Below are 20,768 nucleotides of genomic sequence, written 5' to 3'. Positions count from 1 at the left end.
CTGAAAACTCTCAAGGATTTCAAAAGAGCCCACCAAGTTAAGTTGGCATCATACGTCTCTAACAGAGAACGGGATAGCAGGGAAGTGTTGCATCCCCCCATACATAATCTTTCCAAGAAATTTTATAAATTAATTTTTAAAACTAATCCTCAAGAGTAGGTGTAAATATATATGTCCTCACATACCTATATACAATATGTGACCCAACATATATCACACTGATAACCAATACTTAACTAAGTTAACTTAACTATATAATTAACTTAACTATATAAGTTAACTTAACTATATAATTATTACTAACTAACGCTTAACTATTATAACAGCTACAAATATTGGAAGCACAAGCAAGAATCAGGAAGCAAGTAGAAAACCACCTCTGAAAAATTAAAATACATATCACACAATCAAGCTTCCAATGTAATTACCTGGTGTTTTACTCAGCAAAGATATTAGAAAAAGAAAGTCAAAAGGAAAAGAAAATTAAAAGCAATCAGAAGAGTAAGAAACCGAAGTGTACATGCGTCCGCATACACGCGGGCACACGCACGGGCACATGTATGCAACAGTTACGGGAACTCAAGAGGCAAAAGGAGCCATTTAGAGTCAGGACAAATAACTTCAAGAGCCCCTGAAAGCATTGTAGTAGCGTCACTCAGTAAAACAACTGTCCCATTAATGATTTTGAGACACTATGGGAGACTTTAAACAGGTTTAATGCAGAGTACTTTGTTTAGGCAGAAATGAACGTGAGCAATTTGAAATTACATTCTTTGGGAAGGTTTTGTTGTCTTTTTTAAATTTGTGTATAGAAGAGACTAAAACTACGGCTGTCATAAAAATCTACAAGTGTTGAGTGCATTATTTCCCAAAGGCTAGGGGTGTGTGTGTGTGAGAGAGAGAGAGACTCCCAAGAGTACTGCTTTCACTAAAGAGATGAAAAAATATGTTATAACTGGAACTATAACTGTCTACTAAATGCACATTTAGTAGACAAGCGAATGAAAGAGTAAACGCTGATGTTACATCTGCTCTACCGCCACTGGGGGTCTTCTTAGCCCTCCCGAGTATAAGCGTGGTCCCTTGGGTGGAGCCTATATAGGGAACGACATTATTCGCCAGGAGACAAGGAGCCATTTCTGGGGAAGCCACAGGCACCAGGGAGTCGGGCTCCCTCCCAGCCGTATTTGGGATCTCAGTTTTCTTTTACGGCCAGTGGGATGAATGTCAAATGTTTTGAGACTGACCATGGGTAAAGGCGCAATTTTAGTAGAACAGTTTCCTCTCTGAAGCGGTCAGCATGGAGACCACGGGAACGGCCGAGTGTTCCCTCCACGGGCAGTCCCTACCTGCTGGTCTCGAAAGAGCCTGGAGGTATTTGCTCAAGGTTCCCGGTCTTCTCCGTGGCTGTGGCCGTGAGCACTTCATGGGACTGGCCTGGGGTCCGGCCGGGTCGGGCCAATTGGAAAGTGGGGCTTACGAAAGCACTGAGAACAGGGCAGCAGGAGAGGGGAAAAAATTATTATTTTTCCCCTTTCCCAGACCTTTCTGAACCTAGACTCTGCATAATAATAGAGATTCCAGAGTGATCTAAACCAAGGGCTACAGTCCAAGTCACTTTGCCAGCTAGGCTCAAAAAAGAGCCTCCCAGGACCAGCCAAGCTTGCAGTCCGGTAGCCGGCAGTGCCCACGTCTGCGTGATGGCAGGAGGGACGCAGACGACCCTCGCCTCTATAACCCTTGCTCGTGGGAACATAAAGGTCACAGAAAAAAAAAAAAAAGAAAAGAAAAAAGAAAGAAAAGAAACAGGCTGAAATCCTTTCCTTCTGTTTCTGTAATGGTATTAGCAACGACTCTTTCTTATTCAATCGCACTCCCAAAGGATTTTCAATAAACTTTTTATGTGCCATAACTGTTACATTAAATAAAGCTGAAAGTATTGAGTAAACCGACTGTAAATCACTTTAGATGCCTTGGAATTACATTAAGTGTGAGAATTATGGATCTTTTGCTGCTTGCAGAAACAGAGAAACGACAGAGCCAGGGATTTTTATGCTGCCAGCCTTTTGAAGATTTTTAAAATTATTCCTTTATGCTCCACGACAGCCATCTCTTGTAAATGACTTGTTCGGGGGCAAACCAGGGGTAGGGAGGAGAAGGGAGAGCAGTTGGGTGGGGTGGTGGGAGGGAAAAGCTGCTTGCAAAGAGGAACCCAGGGATCGTCCTGGATTTTCTCTTCCTTTCTGACTTAGTTACTACAGGTTTGAACTTTTCATTTAAAAAAAAAAATTCAGGTTGGCTTTGTGCATTTTTAATGAAGCGATGGTGGATATGATCCAAGAGGGCTTTGCAGGGCGTGTGTACATGTTCACGAGCATACTCTTTTCCTAGACTTCCAAATCCTTTTCCATTTCGGTTTCCCAGCTGTTACTTTTGCAAAGTTAAAACCGCTGTTTTTATGGTATTCTTGTCCAACCGTCTTCCCAAGGCCTCGCAGAGTCAGGCCTGTGTTTTAAAGAGACTTGTCAGATTGCTGAAAAGGGAGGAAGTTTGGAGGGAATGTCGATAAAAACGGAAATCCCCCAGTCCCCTCCTTTGATGTCAAAGCAGGTTTGATTTTGTTTGGGGAAAACAATTTAAGCCTGAGTGGTCTCTCTCACTGACGATGGGTCCCAGCAACAGAATCCTAATCGGGGCCTGGCGACATCTAGGACGAGTGCCGTAATTATCCGGACGCAATTATCCGGACCATGGCGGGAACTCCCAGCCAGCATCCCCAAAAGAAGACCAGAGGCTGCAAGTCATCGGTTTGTCATTCCCAGCCAGAAGTGGGCGTGGCTGATGAATAATTCATAGAAATTATTCAAATGTTAGAGGCCAGGTGTGGGGGTAGGGGGGGAAGTCTGAATTTACATACCCAAATCTGACCGTGGGAGCCAGAGAACACCAGGACGTGAAGCTGATCTGCGACCAATTTACGTATCTCAGCTCCACTGCTAGAGACCATGTTCATCTTTTGCAATTCTGTTAGCTTTACAAAATCAAAAAAACACAAAGTTCCGTTTCGCCAGTCCCTTGGTATGTAATTCTCGGGGACCAGAATGTTATTGACACGATCCGGGGCTCACAGTGTGAGCTGGGGAGACCAGACAGCCCCACCTGAGATCACAGGGAACAGGCCAGAGGCCACACCACGAGGACGGCGTGGTATAAGTCGCACAGCTGTGGGAACTTAGAGAGGGAGATGGGAGAAGGCGGAAGTATTCATGGAATAGGAGATCCCCAAGTCCACGCTTGTTGGATGGGCTGTTCTACAGCTTACGGGAAATTGCAGAGGAGAGAAGGCAGGGGTGAGAAGTGAACCAGCACAGGGTTCAGAGAGGCACTGAAGAAGGGACAGAGAGGAATAGAGTTTTCTACATCAGAAACAACCCAGGTGATCGATGTCCGCACGAACGGTCTGGCCACTGGCTGGGGCACCGGTTACCCCAGCCTCAGCCAGGAGCTGCTTCAGGTCAGTGAAATGGGAAGGGCAGGTGCTGGAAATGCCTGGCGGAGGGACCACAGGGCCACAGGAGAGAGGGTGCCCTTTCCTGGTCCCCGAAATGCCAGACTCGTAGTCCTGACCTCCCCTGGGAGGCTGTGCGTGACGTCCCGGTTACACCATGGAGATCTGCTTGCGGTGCTTGGAGCACTGGCCTGGGAACCCCGAGATCTGGGTTTTGACCTTGACCTTGACACTGAAGGGTTATATGACACTGGGCAAATGACTCTCCTGTCCTTGGGACCATGGCTAGCAGATAGGTGATCTGGAAAGTCATTTCCAACTCTAACTAAACAGCAGGCCAGGCAGAGGATAGCAGAGCCTGCTGCTTTGGCTGCGAACACAGGCCACAGCGAGGTCTACTCGCCAAAGCCATCTGTATCGAATCAGAGAACATGCTTTTTCATTGAGGTTTCTCCGCTGCTTACTCACCGGGCGTTTGGTGAAGCTGCTTAATCTCCCAGGGCCTCAATTTCCACTTCTGCAAAACGGTGAAGTAATTGACGAATGCAAGCGCTAGCCATGGTGAGAGCGGGTCATCTCCCGGGCTATGTCCTCGTCCAGCCTGGCTGGCCCATTCGTCACCTTGGCCGTGCAGCCCTTGGGGTCACAGATTTCAGTCTCCCCGTAATTTAGCCCGAGTCCCAGGTTCTCCCCGGCTGCCCCCAGATGCCACTTGCAAGACGACATCCTTGTGAGCTATGGGGTTAGCTGTTCCACGGAGACTTTATAAGAGAGGGTAGTTACAAGTGTTGAAATTTTAACAAACAAATAAACGAATGAATAAACAAACAAGAGAAAATCAATGGCGGATCCTTAAACAGGGTGGGCTGGTAAATAAGATATGTGACACTGTTACACGCCCGGCACTTCCGCTTACTACATAGATATGGAGACAAAAAGTGGGAAAACACAGCAAAGTTTGTATCTGGGTCTACTCCGGGCCGAGAACTGTCTCACCCGGGGTATAAAATGGGGATCGGTGAGTGAAAACAAGCACAGCACTTAAGGCCAGGGCCCCATCCTAGGGGCGTGACAGCCACTGAATTAGCTTCACACATAAGTGCAACCACGTCCCCTCCCGGACTGGCGGTCAGGGAAAGCCCAAGGAGCAGTTCATGTCTCAGTCAAGGTCTTAATGATGAACAGTCAGTCCCCGTCCACATTGAGGCCCAAATCTCCCTTTCCCAAAAGTCACGCCAAATATTCATCTTAATGCTCGTGGTCAGTTCTGTTATCTCTGTATAGGGATGACACATTTAACACTTGAAACTTAAGTAAATTATACGATGATTATAAGAAACGACAAATAAACATCTTTCCCCAGGGGAAGCCCATTTCTGGGCGTCTGTGCACGCCCAAGTGGGCACATTGCACCCCCAAACTCTTCAGCACTCTGGGGGAGACTGCCCCCAGCCCTGCCCGCTGCTGCAGAAAGCCCGAGCGTACCACCACCCCTTCTCCCCGAGCCGCATTCTGATGAGGAAATCATTAGCGGAAAACACTCCCAATGGGGAACCCCTTCTGTTTTTGCTGATCTTGTAAATCTTCTGAATTCAACGTGTCACCGGCATGTCTTACGACACACGAGATAATGCCCAGGTTTTGCAGTGCAAAAGCACATTAACCTTGGTGGACTCTAGCAGGGTTCCAACAAAGAACGTCTGGTAAAAACTGCAGGGCTCGTGGTAATTGCCTGCCATGTGGGTAAACGATCCGGAGCCGCGTGAAGATAAGGCAAAACCGCTGAAGGCAGATCACCTGGGTTTTATTATGCTCGCCCTAAAAAATAATTAGCATGGCCTGTGAAATCATACTGTGGGAGTTTGTGGGGCTTTTTCTTTTTTTTTTTTCTTCCCCAGAAGGAAACTGTAACCCTCCTAGCTTTTCTCCTTACAAGGAGATCTGGGTGTGCGTGTGCATGCGTGTGCGCGTGCGCACACGTGTGCCTCCCTGACAAGCAAAGATAAATGGAAAAGCTGATGTTAAAATAAATACCACGTCAGGAGCAACAAGGAGCGCTCGGTGCAAGCACAGCTATTACTCACTCCCCGGCCGAGCCAGGGCGAGCCACCCGGCCAGGTGCACCCACGCTCAGCGGTTCTGCGGCTACTTCTTTCCGTGGCTCCCCCCCAACGCCGGGGACTGTCCCCAACCCTGAGCAAAGGAGAATGTTCTTCTTCCCAGCACTCGGAACCTCAAGGCCAGAGCCGGGTCACCTGAGGGTCCCCCAGGGGGTCAACAGGCCTTCACACCTCCACCCCCTCCGGCTGGCCAAGGTCACCACGTGGCCTCAGAGGTCAGCATTTGGCCCAGTTTGTTTTGGGGAGTGGGCACTGGAGACTCAGAAAATACCTTTCACTGGTCATTTCTGCCCCCGTCCAAAGGGGGGCGGGACGTGCCCGTGCTGTGGCAGGAACATAATTTGCATCAACTCCGGAGCGGGTCACATGTCTTAAAGATATCCCCTCCACAGAAGCGCTTTTGCTTTCGGCGCCAGGACCGGATCGTCCCAGCAGTTCAGGAGGTTTGGGATCGTGACTTTGACGTGTAAGGGTCGTGTTCTGATTGTTTGCTCCCTGGACACCCAAGTCTCAGGGGGAGAGGGTGGCTGGTGAGCGCACGGTGTCCCCTCCTGTCGCGTTTTGCAGGGAAGGAAAGGAAGGGCGCTGGGCTCCACTCCTGGCACGGCAAGAGTGAGAGGCAGGAGAGGCCCGTCTGTGCCCCCCAGGGTGCCCGTGGCCGCCTCTCTGTGGGAAGGGCACATCCTCCAAAGCAGGAGAGCTGAGTGGCGCCCGGCCTGTCCCAAGGCGGAGTTGGCCCACCGTGGGACAGGCCCTTAAGACCTTGTGGCCTCAGACTCTGCACCTGCCGGATGAGAAGGCAGGCCCACGTGGCACAATTGTGATATTCGAGATCCGCAGGGCCGCGGGACAGAGACAGAGTCACCGAGGCTGTAATTATCAACAGGAGTTTTATTGTCTAGCTCGAGCTAGGGTCCCAGCCCCCAGAGTGCCAGCGCAGTGGCCTCTTCTCTGGGCAGGGACCCCCCTTTGTGTGCTAGTGAGCCGTTTATCACTCAGTTGTTTACACGCTGGTCATGCATACCCCCCACACAACGATTCTTACTTCATCCTGCCCCCGATAGGCTCCAACCTGTTCCGGGTCCTAGCTGAGAGACTCCGGTTTCCGGGCTCTTTGTCGTTCTCCTCTGCATCCCATAATGTACCCATAATGCCTTGTGGTGAGCAAGCAAGCAGTGAACAGAAGCTGGAGGGTGTCCGTTGTCCTTATAGCCCAGTGTCTTACACAATGACATCTCACGCTGGCACACAGGACAGGAGCCACGACAGAATGGCATAGACTGCGTGGCTTAAACAACACGAATGCATTTTTCTGACAGTTCTGGAGGTGAGAAGTCCAAGATCAAGGTGCCAGCCCATCCGGTCTCCCTGGCGAGGCCACTTCCAGGCTTGCAGAAGGCCGCCAGGGCAGGAGTCCTCAAACTACGGCCTGCGGGCCACATTCGGCCTGACCAGGACATTTATCAGGCCCGCTGGGTGTTTTTGCCACCGCTGCCTGTCCTGCTTAGCAGACGACTCATCCCCGGCCCACAGTGTGCATGTATGCAATGTGCGTGCACTCTCCAACGGCCCTCCAACGGTCTGGGGGACAGTGAGCTGGCCCCCTGTTTAGAAAGTTTGAGGACCCCTGAGCTAGGGGTTAGGCAGGGCTTTAACATTTGAATTTGGAGGCAGGCTGGGAGGACAACAGTCAGTCCATAACAGAGATATATGTTAGCATCACCCCTGTCTTCCAGACAAGGCAGACTTCAGAACAGTTCCCGGACTCAGCAGAGAACAGCCGGCACGAGAATGGCAGGGCAGGGCCTGGAGGGCAGGGGCCACCGCCGCTCCAAACCCGGAGCTCAGCTCCCTGCAGGACAGAGCTGTGTTCCAGCTCAGCAATCGCAAAATCCTGAGCGGCCTCACGACAGAGTTTGGCCAGCCTGTCCTTTGGGTTGCCCAGTGCAACTGTCGCAGGCCAGAGCAGCAGGGGGGAGGGAAGGGGGCAGCTCCCTGACCTCTCCCCTCCCGGCCGGGCTCTCTGAGCCGCGTCCCTGTTCATGACTTCAGCCCCGAGATTGCCTTTATGGCTTCAGACTCCCCTGCACTGCCCCGGGAGAGCTCTTCTTCATGGCCGGGCTGATAATTTATTTAGTTTTGCTAAGTGTTGCCTTACAGGGAAGGGGTGGGCGGGGGTGGGGGGAGGAGGAGGAAGATGGGTCGCTGTCTTTGAAAAGCCGGCTCATAAATGTTCAGGTACGTTCCTCTTTCTGTCGGCTAAGCAGCTTTCCCAGCCAAAAAAATAATCACACTGCAAGCATCTCCCAGGTCTTGAGAGAGCGGACGTATTTTATCTCTCCTTGGTGACGGCTCTGAGCAGCTAATGCTCTTGCATTTTAAGCTCGAATAGATTTCTGTCCAAGGCAGCAGGAGTTTGTTGCTCCCCGTGTAAAGGTCTTTGTAGTCCTGGAAAACAAAGGAAATCTCCTTCAAGCAAGGTGAAGGCTTCTTCTGTCTCCGGCACCTCCCTGGATGTGGAAGATACCGTCTGGCTACCCAGAAGTCACCTCAAAACCTTCTTTGCTCTTTCTCAGCTCCCTCTGTAGACCCCAAGCCCCAATTCTGACCAGCGCAATGGAAGGATTCGTCTGCTGGGGAAATTCTAGGAAAGGCAGAGCTTCCTTAATAAATATAACCTTATGAAGGGGAAGCCTGTTGCTTTGACCCATTACCAACTGCTTCGAATATGGTTGGGATGCCTGGCGCCGCAGCAGCCACCTTACAACCATGAGGCAATAAACACAAAACCCAAAAGCCACTAATATTCTCAGGATGGCAGAGTAGCACAATGAAAAGAGCCTAGATGTTTAATGGCAAACCTAACCTGTTGAAGCAACTACGGGGCTGCTGGTTTTAGAATTCCCTGCTAAGTAAACAATATATGTGTTTGTGTCATAAAGCTACTGTTTACCAGGATCCATGTTACTCGCAGCCAAAAGCATCCCTAACTGATGCACTAGAGCCAGATCCTAGGATTGGTACTGTTGCCAGAGAGTCAACCTCCATTAAAAAAAAACCAAAAAAAACAATCCCTTGGAATTGATTCACTTCATGATGAGTCTAGTGCTGGCAAGTACCAGAAAGTGAAGCAGGCCACCCACTACCCTTGGATCAAGATGAACCTGCAGGGCCCTTTCTCTCTGGACCTCCCGTGTGATGTCATCTTCAAAACTTGCGCACTGAACTGCATGGTGGGATGATGCCATCGGCCTTCCTTGCTGGATATTGTGAGGAAATCCTTGTCACCAAGTCCGTGGGAGGGCTGTTGCTGAGGATGCTATATTGCAATGTCCTCTGCGTGAGGCATAATTATTTTTTTCTGGTTTTAGTAACAAGTCACTCCAGTATCGGGCTGAAGAACGTGGTTCCCCGGGCCTTGGGTAATCAGACAATTGTCTCCACTCTCTTGCTGGAATAGAGCTGATACCCCGGAAGGGGAAATTCAATCTTCATTATTTCTCCAAGCGCCACCTTTAGCTGACACCCTTCTCGAAAGGCCGGACTGAGAATCTGCAGCCGCTTTCATCCCAGACATGGCAAGGCAGGAGCGGCTGGCGGTGGCGGCCACTTGGTGGTGGCACCATGCCAAGACGGAGGGCTGCTGACCGCCCGAGTTCTTGTTCTGGGGAGCAGACAGGGGTCTGCCTCTCCATGACAGGCACAGAGATTCTCAGTGTCCTCCGGTCCTATCCAGGTGAGGGGGAGCTGGTCAGACTCCGGACAGACGGACATCAGCACCCCTGTGTGCTGGGCGCAGGTCCAGCTACTCCTCCTCCTGGCTGTGGCTGCAGAGAAATCACGAGTGGCCGACTGGAGCAGCAGTGACGCCGTGTCCCCGGGACTTCCCTTTGCCGTTTGCGCTGGGTTTGCCATGGACACAGGAGGGAGGAAGCAGAGACCCTCTGTGACTTAGAACAGCAAGAACCCACTCGCATGACAGACAAGGAAAGTAAAGCCCCGGAGACGTGACTAAAGAGCCTGCAGAGGGCACAGAGTGTGGCCAGAGCCCGGGTCTCTGACTCCCAGTCCAGTGCTCTCTGCACCACTGGGCTGGATGGGAAAGTCTTACCAGAAATGAGTTCCAAAAAGCAGATCCTGTTTCCACTCACTTCTTTATTATTATTGATGCAGAAAATGTCGGGCGCCGGGACACGGCCACTTGCCGCCTCCCTGTGGTTCCGCATCTCCGGGGGCCAGTGCTGCGCGTGGCAGGTTGGAGGCACGCTGCTGGGGCCGGGCCCCAAGGCTCACAGCCGCCAGGCACCCGCGAGTGCCGCCAGGACCCCGAGTGCCGGAATGCCCCAGGCCCTCGTGCGGCAGCCTGTTTCTAGCCACGCTGCTTGCGTGATCCTGATTGGGTAATTTTTGAATCCCACTGTTTTCAATTGGATGTTAAAGCTTGTTGCTGATTGGACGCTTCTTGAGCCCTAAAAGGGTATAAAAGCAGGGGCAGAAGGGCAGGACGGGGAGTACAGCAGGAGTAAATCGGGAGAGCATTGGAAGAATATCGGACGGCATGAAGAGAGCCGTAGCACTAGGTCTGCTGAGTCCGCTGTGGAGGAATAAAGGCTGTGCTCCGACTCTTCGTGTGCCGCTCGGTTCTTTCCCAGGTCAAATGAGTAAGAGCTGTGACAAGGGCTGTAACACTAGCTGTACACACTGCCGCAACATTATTATTTCTTACTTTTTTAAAATTTGTTTTAAATTTTTTATTCTTATTTATTTAAAATTTAATTTTTTTTTCTGGGCACAGAGCACCTTTCCTAGGGGCTTGGTGCAGTTGAAAAAAAACCAGGAAAGATCCACTCGCTTCTTGACTTCTTAGGCGATGGAGGGCAGGACGCCCCCTCCCCAGGGAACGAAAGGTCTTCCTCTTCTGAGTCGTTCCTACCCCGTGCTCCCTGGTCTCCTTGTGTCCAGCACTTCTGGATCTTGCTAAAACACTCTCAAAATCCAAAAATCCTTCCCTTACTCTCAGAAACGCCTCTCCACGGTCTCTGTTTTGTTCCATTGCTTTCCCGATGCATTACGTAAAGGTCGTGGAGACAGACAAAAATCGCACGACACCACGTCTGAAAGATGGCATTCCTGCGTAAGAATGGGAAGGTCACGCGACAGAGGCAGAAAGAGTCCTTGCAAACAGGACACACGGACTCTGTGCTTTCAGAACGAACGAACGTTGCTGGAAGCAGCTTTTACTCCGAGACTAATTTTGTGTGGGATCAGTCATCCCCCTGCTAATCACGATAGTAAGGGCAATATGATGATTGCTTGCATCTTCTTTATTAAATATCAACAAAGGGAACACTGGCTAGGTGATCCAAAGCCGGCCTCAGCACCCTCACTGGAGACCTGGCCCCTGTGGCATCTCTCCTGCAAATACGCAGTCTCTTCCGCCTGGCTCCCCTGTCGCAAATAATGGCACCAACAGTCATTCCCCCTCTTCCTTCATTTCTTCCACCGAGCCATTCTACCTCCTAAATCTTTCTTGCATGCTACTTCCCTTCCTCTTCTTCCCAGTGTCTCTAGACCATCTCACCATGGGCATTAACTCCCCACCAGAGCCACTGCAGGTATTTCCTACTGATTTCTCGGCTCCGGGGATGTCCCGCTTTCCTTCGCACATAACGTCTCTGCTTATAAAGCCTGCAGTGGCTGCCCATCAGCTGTGAAACCCAGGTTTCCCAGACTTCTCCCATGAAGCACCCTGAAAACAGAGGAGAGCACCCAGCTTGCTGGAGGCAGATGGGCACCCCGTTTTGAGAGGCACAGCATGCGCTGTTAGCTGCTGATTTCAAATGGAACTTGAAACCTCTGCCTTCCTTTCTGGACAGCATGTGTCCGAATTTGATACAAAAGTGTGAGCACGGAAACACAATGTCACATACTGCACGGAGGGGAAGGTTTGGGGTCAACATCATGGAAAGTGTAATAGGTAGATGTTCTTGAGCGAATAAATGAAAGGAGACACGCCTGGAACATCGTTTCCCAACTAAAAGACAAACAAAAAAAAAGAAGGAAGTCGCAATCAGCGCGCGGGGTTACTTGTAGGAGAAGACCCTCTGTCCCAGGCCATGCGACATTGTGCAGGCTGCCTGCAAACATGGACTTATTGGGAAATGTATCGCCGGCTGCACGGTTTTGTGCCCCGGACTCTAACCGCGTGAGAGGCACATTTCCACGTGGTAGAGAAGGGCTTACGAAGACTTTAACGCCCTGTGCCAGACTTCAGAATGCAGACACTGCACCCATGAGCACTGCAGGTGGCCATCCCCAAACGGCAGGGACTGCATCTGCAGAGCCATCCTCCCTCCTTCCCTACTAACTCTTCTTTCCCTCATTCTCTGCCAGAACACAGCGTGCAGTTCAGGATACAACAGGAAGCTCAAAGACGCTCTGCCTGCTCAAGCGGAGGTCTAAAAGGAGCCGAGATAGAAGAGTGCTAGAGCAATGGATACTGGTGGCATCTGCTTCGTGTCCTTAAGAAGCATAAGTAGCACGTGAATCTCCAGTTCAATCAGCGAAACTGGCAGAGAAGAAAAAGAACTTCTTCAAGAAGCTACTCCACCTGGAGCAGGTAAGAATTGGCCGTTCAGCTAGCGCCTGGGTTATAGCAAATGGATCCTCAGGTCAGAGAATGAAATAATAGTCAACCCTCAGGCAGCCCTTGGCACCTGCCGTAAGTTTTTCTGTGTGTTTTACATACAATAGCACAATTAATCTATATAAAAATCTTTGAGGCGGGTATGGTTTATTATCCCTGTTTTACAAATGGGATAACTGTGGCACAGTTTGTTTGTTTTGTTTTAATGACATGGCCAAGTTCACACAATCTGCACAGTTTTGAGGAAAGCAGTTTGTAGATCAAGAATTCTATATTCCATTAAGCTGTTATGAAATGGCAAAAGAGATGCCCTCATTAAGAGAATATGTCAGTTAGATAGCTTGAGGAAACGACTTGCAAACTAAGCTGAGAGATGATTCAAAATAAAGCACTTCTGATTAGAAAAATCAAAGACTGAGAAACTCAGAGGTAAATCTTAAAACCAATTATGTAGTATGATAACTTGCAAATTTGGACTCAAATGTTAACTGAAAATGCAAAACCTACTATTGACGTAGATTTATAGACTTGATAATCAATTAACAAATATGAGAAAGTGTAAAGGAACCAAGGGAAATAAAGCACTAAATTGCTTATTAAACTAGAAGGAGTCCGGAGATGTTTTCAAATTTGGTAATTAGAGAGCCACAAGTTTAAGCGTGCGCTTGATTAAATTAAAAACAATCAATATCAGAGACTGTATTAAAAAAACAGTAATCGGTGTACAGAATATCGAGAAGTAACCTACACACAAAAATGTTGTGAAGCCACGGAATTCACAGAAAGCTATCATAAAAAGAAATTAGGCAATTTTACAGAATCATCTGCCCAGAGAATTTTGCAAACAGTGTAGAGTGGAATCTTCTATCTACGGTATTCTGTTTTAAAGATTGTCCTATGAAAACACCCCATATTGACTTCTAAGAATTAGATTAGAGGTGTGTGCTCTGCTCCTCACTCAACTGGACAGTTTGGCTCCCTAGAAGTAAGTTCTACTTTTCACTGTACAAGTTTCCACGTCCCCAAGAAGACAGGGGCTCCTCTGTGCTCTCTGGGCATGTCGGGATGTCCCTCCCTGCGGTTCTCCTGTTCTCTGCTGGGGTGTTCCCCATTCATCAGCCATGCAGATGAGAACTCTGCCCTTTGTGAAGCTTCTCACAACTAAGGAACCCTATTATTGAATCCCCCCTCTAATTTTAGGCACTATTTACAGTTCAAGAAACTTTGTGAGACGTAGAATCCAACACGACTCTTCATTCCTGGAATCGAGATCCACGAAAAACCTAGTGGGGTAGCAGAAAGTGATTTTGCCTTCTACTGAGACAGACTTTCCAATTACTAAGAAAAAATAAAATAAAGCTGAAACTGTTTTTATGGAGTAAAAGGGAACAAACAGAGGAATTAGCAAAGCTGCAGAAAGCGAAAAGCATAAAACTAGATAATACAATAAGGAAAAAATTGTCATATAAAAATGAAAAGAAAAACAAAACCCAAAGAGCATAAAACTAGGTAATATAATAGAATGAGGAAAAGCTGTGATTATAAAAATGAAAAGTTATCTGGTTTAAAGGAAGACTCTGGAATTGGTCTGAGTGACAAAATCTACTTAATTTGGCATCACTCAACATGATCTTTGAGGTACAAAGAAGATACTTTTAACAAAGCAATTATCTGCAGTTATAGCGGGTCTATTTCAAAGATACACAGGAATGTGAGCCTGGGAGTGGAAGTTGTCTCATCTGCTACACAATGACTCTGGATCCTAATGTCTCCACATTTCAGCAGTTGCACATCATCTGGGACAGAAATCTAGGGACCCAATTTATGATACATAATGAATTAATAAGCAGCCAGGAAATTTGGTATCCAAAATGAAAAAGCAAAGTGTGCCCATTAAAACAACAGCGTCAACAAAAACCTGTTAGAAATACCAGTAGGAATGAGGATAAATCCAGTTGCTCATGCGAGCTCGGACAGTCACACATATATCATTTTCACAGTCATGTTGCTCAACCTTATACCAATTTCAGTGACAAAATGATTTTGAAGTTCATCCGAAAGAAAAAACAATTTAAAATTTCTACAAACTTCTAGAAGAGTAATGAGAAGAAATCTGATCAAATATTAAAATAAACTCTAGAGCTGAAGTCATCAAAAGAGTGTGAAACCAGTGGAAGAATCAAAGAAATATTAATGAAATGAAAGAAATGGCACTGAAAAATGCCATTTATATTTAACAACATTTAGTTATTTACTTTTAAATATATGCCTTTGGTGTAACAATAACAAATGTATTTAATATTAAATAAATATACATAAGTAGATATATTAATGAGATAAACATACTAGCAAATTTTTAATATTTAATAAATTTAATATAATTTAATAAAATATAATAAAGGCAGCAATAGAGAATATAACATATGACAATGAAGAAAAATGACTAAGGCAGTTGAGTAAAATATCAAGTTAAATTCCCACTTCACATTAAGTGTCTGACACATAATTAGGGGCACAATAAATATTTGTTAAAATAAGAAGTGAATAAATGAATGAATAATATATTAAAGTCTAGATGGATTAAATACTTGGCAAACGGTAAAACCGTACAAGAAATTATATGCATATATTGTACTGATCTCTAATTGGGAAAAGTCTCCCTAAATGTAGAAGTGACAGATGAGATAACAAAGGAAACACTAGCATTGATTTCATAGTATTTTTATATCTCTCCCTATGAAAAAAAACAAAACAAACACCAAGCTAGGGGAATAATTGCCACACGAATGTAGCACACAAAGGATTTAACATCTTTCATATAGAAAAGGCTCTTGCAAATTAAAAAGACGAAGACAAATATTCCAATGGAACTTGAGCAAGGACTTGGGGAGGCAATTCTCTGAAGTATTAATAGAAAGACAAATGGCCAGTAAATGGATGAAAAAGTGTTCAACCTCGTTTGTTATTTAAGACATGAAAAATTAAACACACACACAAGAATAATTTAATTCTTAAATATTCCGTCATCAAGAACCCTCTCCTCCAAAAAATATACACATCCATCAAATTTGGCAGACCGTTCCAGAGTCTTCTCAGATCTCTGAATGCCATGGGATCCTAAGATTCGGAATTCCTATAACTTCACGTTAACAAATTAAATAAAGAGGACATGGTGAGACAGATATTTTATATACTCCTGGTGGAAATATATGTTCAAATATTTCTGGACAGCATTTGATAATATATATTAAGGACCTCAGAACTATCTATAATTTATTCTTGGTATACATGCTTTTAAGAAAATCTGATAAAAGCATCAAGACATATATGCAAAGATGTTCATCATAGCGTTATTTATATTAACTAAAAAGTGTTAGCTACTTAAATTCCCCAGATAAAGAAATGTTTAAATAAATGATGTTACATGCTTAGGATGGATTATTCTACCATTCCAGTGTTTTTCAAGAATATTTGACATCAGGAAATACTCACAAAGGATATAGTAATAATATGTAAAAAGAGAATGCTTTATATTCGGTATAAGAATAACTGCCTTAAATACCTATACATGGGAAAAGCTAAAAAGATACGTGCAAAATGTTAATTATTTCTGTATGAAGAAATGATGAGCATTTTCTTTATTGTTTTCTAAAAAATGGAGAATATATTTTACTTTAGAAACAAACAAACAAAAAAAATAGCAAGAAAAGAATGACTGTGGAAACATGGCTTCGGTAACAAAATCCAGAACGAGAAACTTCGAATATAGCATCATGGCTTTAGAGACTCCAGGGAAAGTGGATCAGACCTCCCAGTCTTCCCCCAGGAGGATGTTTAGCCAACGATGTTCGGCTCTCAGCGCTCCTGAGGACCAAGGCCACGGCAGTCACTAGAGAATAACAGTCTACTTCCATGGAAGGGCAAAGACAGCCACCTGTCTTTACTTATTTACTTTGAAATAATCAAAGTACTTTATTTACTTTGAAATAATCTAATATATAACTCATCTGTTTCTTTGGTTTTTTTCTCTCATGAATTGCATATTTGTAGGGGGAAAACACATTCTTACCTAGGTCTTCTTGGATTCAGATCTAAGAGAGTTCGCACAAAACAATCAATAAGCCAAGAAACAATTTTTTTTTGAGGTCTCTGTTGTACCAGTCACTTGGGAAAAAGGGCATGTGTTTGGCCTGTCGGGGTTAAAATACTGTGGGATACAGCCAAACCTGGCTATGATCTTCAGTGACATAAAATATGGTGATTAAACACTCGGGTTTTGGAACAAAAATACCCGAAGATCTGAATCCCAGTTTTATCATTGTGTGCTGTGTGGCCTTGGGCCATTTGCTTACATTCTCTGAACCTCTGTCTCCCCATGGGTAATGTGAGTAGGGCTGTGGGTACAACCGAGATAATGTGCTCGAGAGAGACGTGTACAAGTGTTCTTTTTATCTTCTTGATCCTATCTGATCGCCCTAATTTCAAATGGATGTGTTTGATCGGGAACCTGAAACACATCTCCCTTTTGGTGCTGAGCTCTTGGCATTGATTTAAGCCTTGCATAGGGGAATTAATGTTTATTGACTGCCTGCCTTTCACCACGCGCTATGCTAGAACTTTGCAACTGTAGCACGGATAAAACCCTTCATGGCCTGTAGACCGTGTCTCCTCCCCGTGTAGCGAGAGGAATTACAGCTGTTGGTGTCGCAAGCAACCCCCGAATTTTAATGGCTTAACGAATACAAATTTATTTTTTACTCACTTTACATCCCAAGAGTTTAAGAGTTCGAGGCCGGGCGTGGTGGCTCACGCCTGTAATCCTAGCACTCTGGGAGGCCGAGGCGGGCGGACTGCTCAAGGTCAGAAGTTCGAGACCAGCCTGAGCAAGAGCGAGAACCCGTCTCTACAATAAATAGAAATTAATTGGCCAACTAATATATACAGGAAAAAATCAGCCGGGCATGGTGGCGCATGCCTGTAGTCCCAGCTACTCGGGAGGCTGAGGCAGGAGGATCGCTTGAGCCCAGGAGTTTGAGGTTGCTGTGAGCTAGGCTGACGCCACGGCACTCACTCTAGCCTGGGCAACAGAGTAAGATTCTGTCCCCCCCCCAAAAAAATAATAATAATACAAATTTATTTTTTACTCACTTTACATCCCAAGAGTTTAAGAGTTCAGTGGAAATTCTTCTATGTGGCGCTCTAGTGCTCTCCATTCTGTGGTTCTGTATATTATGGGACCTCCTCCAAGTTTCCGTGCTGGGACAGCTTCATCCAAAAAACAGGGGGACGAGCAGGAGTGCTTCACCCCCAGGCCCGAAGGAGGCGCTGTGTCTCATTCCCGTGCACACTCTGGAAAGAAGGAGAGAGACTGTGAGTGTCCCCATCCCCACAGAAGAACCGGACATTGCACATGATAATTACACCTGCAACGGGCTGAAAATGATAACTGGGTGCAACAGAATAAAAAATTAGAAAACTCTCTATATGCTTTAGGTTGATATCATGAGCAAATTTTAATTCAGTTACTGAAAATAAACAGTGACCTTTTTTTTTTACATATCTGAACCACAATGTGAACATTTTAGCCCTACGTGTTGCATTATCTCCCTTGGAGCCCCAAAGGCACCTGTGAAGTACACATCGTTGGACACGTGAGGACACCGTTTATCAAAGGTCAGGAGAAGATCACACAGGCAGTGCCGGGCAGAACCCAAACCCAAGACGGTCTGCCAGCTTTCCATGCTTGTTCCACTCTTCCATGTGATTCTCAATTAACAAAAGCAATTTATTTTACTTATGTATTTATTTAGAGACAGAGTCTCGCTTTGTTGCCCAGGCTAGAGTGAGTGCCGTGGCGTCAGCCTAGCTCACAGCAACCTCAAACTCCTGGGCTCCAGTGATCCTACTGCCTCAGCCTCCCGAGTAGCCGGGACTACAGGCATATTTAGTTGGCCAATTAATTTCTTTCTTATTTTATAGTAGAGACAGGGGTCTCACTCTTGCTCAGGCTGGTTTCGAACTCCTGACCTCGAGCAATCCGCCCGCCTCGGCCTCCCAGAGTGCTAGGATTACAGGTGTGAGCCACCCCGCCTGGCCGCAATGTTTTTAAAAATCTCAGGTTGATGCAGAAAATGTCGGGTGCCGGGACATGGCCGATTGCCACCTCCCCGTAGTTCTGCATCTCCAGGGGCCAGTGCTGTGCTTGGCCAGTTAAAGGCATGCCTCTGGGGCTGGGCCCCGGACCCCCGCGGCACCCAGCCGCCCCAGACCCCCAAGTGCCACCGGGACCCGAGTGCCGGAATGCCCCAGGCCCTCGTGCAGCGGCCTGTTTCCGGCCACGCTGCTTGTGTGATGCTGATTGGGTAATTTTTGAATCCCACTGTTTTCAATTGAATGTTATTGTTGTTGATTGGATGTTAAAGCTTGTTGCTGATTGGATGTTAAAGCTTGTAGTTGTTTGGATGTTAAAGTTTGTTGCTGATTGGATATTAAAGCTTGTAGTTGATTGGACACTTCTTGAGCCCCACCAAAGATATAAAAGCAGGGCCAGAAGGGCAGGAAGGGTGAGAACAGTGAGGGAACATTGAAAGACATGAAGAGAGCTGTAACACTAGGCGTGCTGAGTCTGCCGTAGGAAGAATAAAGGCTGTTCTCCGACTCTTCCTGTGCCGCTCAGTTCTTTCCCCCGTCAAACAAATAAGAGCTGTAACGAGAGCTGTAACACTAGCTGTACACACTGCCGCAACATTTTGGTTCCCTGACGGGGAAAGCCGACCGAGCTGGCTCCTTGAATCCACCGCAATGGTGAACGGCGCGGACGGCGGACGGTGGACGGCATCAGCAGAGCTGGCTCCTTGAAGCCACCAGAACGGCGAACGGTGCAGCCAGAAAACGGCCCAGATGAACAGACTGCACTTGGACAGTGGACGGCACTGAGCAGCATCTCCTTCAGCACCAAGAAGCTTGCCGAGGCCTTGCTGAGGGAGGGGAAGCAGGGACATTGGCTCGAGCCACGCTGCGACAGTCCTCCCGGCAGGTGCTGGCCTCCACGGTGCTGTTGCCTGAGGGCAATAACAGGAGGCTGTGAGGAGGTGAGTGCTGGGCTTAGCCAGCTAGAGTGGCAGACCAAGGCTAGGACGTCGGACAAGGTAGGGTCCCCGGGACTCGCCCAAGATTGGCCTGTAAGAGGAGCCCAATTAGCTCCTAAGGGCCATCAGTGGGGAGCCCATCAATGGAACGGAAGAGGAGCCAGATCAGCTCCTAGGGCCTGTCAGTGGGACAGAAGAGGAGCCATCAGCTCCCAGGGTATAGGCCCGTCAATGGGACCGAAGAGCCTGATCACCTAAGAACAGGGATCTCTCAGGGGAGGGAAAGTGTGAGTGAAAGGGGAGGAGTCGAAGCAGGGACCAGAGTCTGGACAGGGACAAGGTTTTGTTGGTGGTGTAGGGAAGGGAAAGCATGGGAGGGTTTGAATCTAAGCCAACGGTTTTGGGATGCATGCTGACGAACTTCAAAGCAGGTTTTAAGGGAGGATATGGGGTCACGATGACACCTGATAGGTTAAGAACCCTCTGCCAGCTGGAATGGCCGACCTTTGGAATAGGCTGGCCTGCGGAGGGAACCCTTGACCTGCCCACTATACGTTCAGTGTGGAGGGTGCTGACTGGGATTCCGGGTTATCCAGATCGATTCCCATAGATAGATACGTGGCTGGAGAGTGCTCAAACTATGCCCTGTTGGGTTCGGTTCTGCGCTGATGAGGGACAAAGTAGGATTCTAATTGCTCAGAGGGTCCACGATCTCAAGACAAAGCCAATACATCAGGGAGACCCTGATGAGGGAGATCCACCCTGGATGTGGAACAATGGGCTCATGAGTGGCGACTTAGGCCAACCCAGGGTGGGATTTCAATGCAGCAGAGGGGCAAGCGGCACTCGAGCGGTACTGAGAAGCTCTTCTCCAAGGAGTGCGAGAAGGGGCCAAAAAGCCGACCACCATGAACAAGGTTGCCTAATTACCCAGAAGCCAGAGGAGTCACCCAATGACTTCTACGAGCGCCTCTGTGAGGCATACCGGATAGACGCACCTTTTGACCCAGAGGCAGCCAAAAACCAGAGAAAGGTGAATGCAGCATTCGTCGGGCAGTCAGCCTCTGACATCCGGAGGAAACTGCAAAAACTTGAAGGATTCGCAGGCATGAGCATTACACAGTTAATGGAAGTGGCTCATAAGGTGTATGTCAACCGGGACCAGACCCCTCAGAGGGAGAAAGATCAGAAGATGAAGAAAAAGGCTGCCCTCCTGGCCGCTGCCCTTGGTAGACCCAACCCGTCCAAGCGGCCCGGTCCCCCACGAAAGGGGGGAGCCAGGGGATGGGCACCCCTGGCAAGAGACCAGTGCACCAACTGCAAGGGGTTCAGCCACTGGAAGAATGAATGCCCCCACAAGAGAAGTCACCTGTCACAAGGGAGGGCCCTGCTGGATGCTCCTGAAC

This window comes from Microcebus murinus, chromosome 24 (genome assembly GCF_040939455.1).
Source record: "Microcebus murinus isolate Inina chromosome 24, M.murinus_Inina_mat1.0, whole genome shotgun sequence".
NCBI classification, from domain to species: domain Eukaryota; kingdom Metazoa; phylum Chordata; class Mammalia; order Primates; family Cheirogaleidae; genus Microcebus; species Microcebus murinus.
Note: the sequence above shows the minus strand (reverse complement) of the source record.